At 39.7% G+C, this 4,332-nt stretch overlaps 1 pseudogene; it reads left to right on the plus strand.

Annotated features, from left to right (window-relative positions):
- Positions 1–3,370: 3,370 nt before the first annotated feature.
- Positions 3,371–4,030, plus strand: LOC147793698 (pectinesterase inhibitor pseudogene; annotated as a pseudogene).
- Positions 4,031–4,332: the final 302 nt, after the last annotated feature.

Genomic DNA, 4,332 nt, shown 5'->3' on the forward strand with positions numbered 1-4,332 from the left:
ATTGATTGGGGAGGAGAACGAAACACCCTTTATCATGTGATAACCTCTCCCTAGCAGACGCGTTTTAAAAATCTTGAGGGGAAGTCTGAGAGAGAAAGTCCGAAGAGGGCAATATATGCTAGGGACGAATCTAGGCTGTTACCGTTAATAAGTTGGTTCAAGGTGAAACCAAGGTGAAACCAATAAATAGCTAACCATTTAATTTGCGAGTTAAATGAATGGTAATGATAGTCATGAATTGGATAGGCCTCATCATAGTGAGCTTAATTGAACAACAAGTTGCTATATTAGATATATTAGACAATAAATTGGAAGGTTTATTATTTTCTAATTCATGAAACTTAATGAGAGAAAATAGATTGTGACTAAGCTTTCTCACTAGTTGCCATTGGAATACAATTATAGAAGGAAATACAAAAGACACAAAATAGGAAGATGAGCTAACACTTGAGAATGACCCCTTGTGACCAAACAACTCTCAAATGCTCCCCACCTCAATTCCAACCTACGAACACCTAAAAAAAAAAAAAAGGAAAAAAAAGAAGGAAAAGGGGGAAAACAAAGAAAAGGGCAAGTATAAAAATAAAACTCAATAAGCAATCTACTCATAGGCTCTTATGGCATCCTCATCCTGGTAGGTCTTATATTTATATAGTTTGCTATTCTCTTGCGGTGAATGTCCAACGCCTTGGATTGAGGTGCTACTTCATAAAGTTTTGATTGGGCAGTAAGGTGTCTTCTAGTCTAAACCTCATTTATGGGAGGTTAGTTGGCGGACCCTCCCACGGGATCATAGAGTCACCAGAGTTTGGGGGAAGCGACCCTTGTGTGCCGGCCAACTATTGGATTAACCTACATGATCCCATGCACCCATCTCAAGAATAGTTTTACATCTAAGTGGTCTTGTTCAAGAAACATTTGACAATTTTCACAAAGTTGGGACACCTAATTGCATACTCTAGCTGACCTATACCTGGCTCGATAGTACAGTATCGGGTTAAAAACTCGATGGTATGGGTACTGGAGTGGAAACGGTAGCGGAGACCCTATTAACACCATACATATTGCGAACAACTTGAAAAAGTTACCTTTGTTATTCTTAGATATTGTGGAAGCCTACTGGGTTCTTAAGGGCATCTAGACAATTTAAATCTTGTCTTTCGTTTTCAAGATGTTTAGGACTAACTGCTCGAGTTATGTCATAGCTCGATACTAGGCTTCTGCTGATGATCTGGACACATTAGTTTAGACTTCCAAGAAATAATTAAATTTCCGAGGAAAATGCAGAACCCAGAAATAGACTGTCTTGAAGTTCGACAACCACCCCAGTCAGAATCGCAATATGCTTGTAATCTTAAATTGTTTTCAGATGGTAGTAGGAGTCCTTGACCAAGAGTACCTTTGATGTATCTCAGAACCTGAAGAGCTGCCTCACAATGTGGTTTTCTTGGTTCATGCATAAATTGACTAAGCATACGAACTGAATAAACTATGCCTTGAGTCTTAGTCATTTTTTACTATGCCTTCAAGGAGGCTCGGCTCCTTTTCTTTTGGAGTCTTTTGTTCGACAATTGACTAAGCACGACTAAGTTTAGGGCATGGCTCTGATACCATTGTGGAGAGGTGGATTAAATCTAAGCACGCTCATGGAGGTGGAAGGACATGCACCGACCCTACGTTAATTGAAGGAAAATCAATGAGGCAACATTTTGCGAGACTTCAAGGTGTGCTTTTGGAGGACACATGCCACACCAAGAAAAAATAAGAAAATACTAATGCCTTACGTCGCCTGGACTCGAAGCCAAGAACACTTGTGTCGTGAGTGGGGTGCGTGTCAAGTAGTGAAATTGTTTATGGGAGTTTAAGTTAAATTATGCTTAAATTGAGGGCCAATAGCGACTGGCCGTGGTATTTGCACGTGAGCCCGTTGCGAGTGAAATCATGCTTAGAAGCCTTTCCAGCCACGCATGGGGCGCGTGAAGGTGTGTGGAAGGTGATCTTTTGACTATTTTACACCCATACTAATCCTTAAAAGACTTGAATTATGACCATCTAGTGAAATTTTTTAAGATTTAGAGAACCGAAAATGACATACCAGAAGAGTGAGCTGTCTTTCTACTCAACATTTCGGCCACTATGTTAGCTTTACATGGGTGATAAAGGATCTTTGTATTATAATCCTTCGCAAACTCCAACTATCTCCTCTGTCCCTTTCTACCTGAATAAGATACTTGAGGCTCTTATGGTTTTACTACCTGTACCTTTCCACCATACAAGTAACGTCACCATATTTTTAACGTGAACACCACAATTGCTAACTCCAAATCGATGGTTAGGTAGTTACGCTCATATTTTTTAAGCTATTAGGAGCCATATACAATCACTTCTTCATTAACACCAACACGCAACCCCAATCCTTTTCTCGAGGCATCGTTGTACACCATGCTTGAACCATAAAATAGTGCTAGCATTAGCCCATACACCAAAAACTCCTTATGTCAAGGTTTGAATAAGTCCTAGAAAGAAACCTTCCGTAGTAGTTCGCTAACTCCAAAAAACTTCTAAGTTCTCGGACTGAGGATGGTCTGGGTTATCTCATGATTGCCTCTATCCGACCCAGAAAATCTCCGGCTGAGTTATCTCATGATTGCCTCTAACAAACTTGGAGAAAATTATGGGCTGAGGTTGGTCTCCGTTATCTCATGATTTCCCCCGAAATGTTCCATGATTACTAACTTTTCAACATCCCATGATTTTAACGAAGTCGAGCTTGTTGACTTACTAACTTCTCAATGCACGATTCCCACATCCATGATTTTAACCATGTCGAGTTTATTGACTCACATTCCTTACGTCAAAACACACAACGATTGCAAGGACTACTTTTCGTGAGGACAACAAAAAATATTGGCAAAACAAATATTTGTCGACGTATTAGCACTATTCATGTACTATATATTCTTCAGGTTATTTATTCAATATTATCCTCTCACATACATGAAAACTATGGTTCAAGATTACATTAATAACATTGATTTTTTTTTTTTTGTAAAATAAATATTATTAGTTTAAGTAGGGGAGAACAGTTAAATCTTACTAAGAAGAGAGTAAAGTTATGAATCTCATGTGTAGTCAAGGTTAACACGAGAGTGGCACATGGAGCAAGACCGTGTATTGTCTAAAAAAGTGCATGATAACTAAGCCAAGTTTGTGATTGGGTTTAGAGAGAAAAAAGCTTAACCTATTCTATCTATTTTTGTTCGTTTTTCTTTTAATAGCGTTTTACTTAAAATTCTAAAGTGAAAGCTATTAAAAGGAATATTTGTGAGTGTATAAATATGTGAACCCTCCCTACTGATTAATTGAGCAAAACAGACAGAAAAATCAAAATAAAAAATGGCATCTTCTAGTTTTCTTGCCGTCTTTAGGATTGTCCTTTTAGTACTGTTCTTCAATGGGATGTTGCCCATGCAAGCGGCTTCCCAAGACGACATCGTTTCCACCATCTGCAAGAAAACTAGAAACCCTTCTTTTTGCTTTAACGTGTTGAAATCTGCTGGCACTACAGACCTAAAAGGGCTGGCCACTTTCACCCTCAACCTCGCCCACGACAAGGTTGCTCAAACCCGTGCCCTCGCCCAGTCGCTGGCGTCCAAGGCAGTCGATCCCAAGCTTAAAGAGCGATATGCCACCTGTGCTGAACAGTATGACGATGCCGCCGGCGACATCGAGGATGGGAAGAACAACTTGGGGAAAGGTGACTACAATGGCATCAACATTAAGGCGTCTGCAGCCATGACGGAGGCCGGCGATTGTCTGGACAGCTTCACGCAGCCGCCGAAGGACCCATCGGCGCTGTCTGGCAACGGGAAGACTGTGGAAGATATTTGTAGTATCATCTTGGTTATAGCCAATCTTCTTCTTGGGCGTGCCTAATTCATTTTTCTTCAACCTTTCTTCATTTTATCCTACAAACTTCTGTACTTGGAATGCCATGAATCAATAATATGTCTGTTTTGAATCCTATAAATTTGGACATCGACTCCTTTACATTTTAATAATCTGACTAATCTAGGGTCACTCTATAACTCTTAGTGCTCTCCAATTTTAAAGGTCTCTTAGTGCTCTCCAATTTTAAAGGTCTCTTAGTGCTCTCCAATTTTAAAGGTCACAGGTTCTAGTTCGTGAGTCAATAGCGGCACATAATTTCATGTTAATGAGTTATAGGCCTCCTCAGCCCACGATGAAGCTATAGAAACTAGTTTGAATCAAAATGAGTGTGGAGGGAGAGTTGCCCAAATTTTTCAAAAGCTTACTAGATTTCATTTTCTT

This window comes from Cucurbita pepo, chromosome 2, assembly GCF_057944985.1.
Source record: "Cucurbita pepo subsp. pepo isolate OVF chromosome 2, ASM5794498v1, whole genome shotgun sequence".
Taxonomy (NCBI): domain Eukaryota; kingdom Viridiplantae; phylum Streptophyta; class Magnoliopsida; order Cucurbitales; family Cucurbitaceae; genus Cucurbita; species Cucurbita pepo.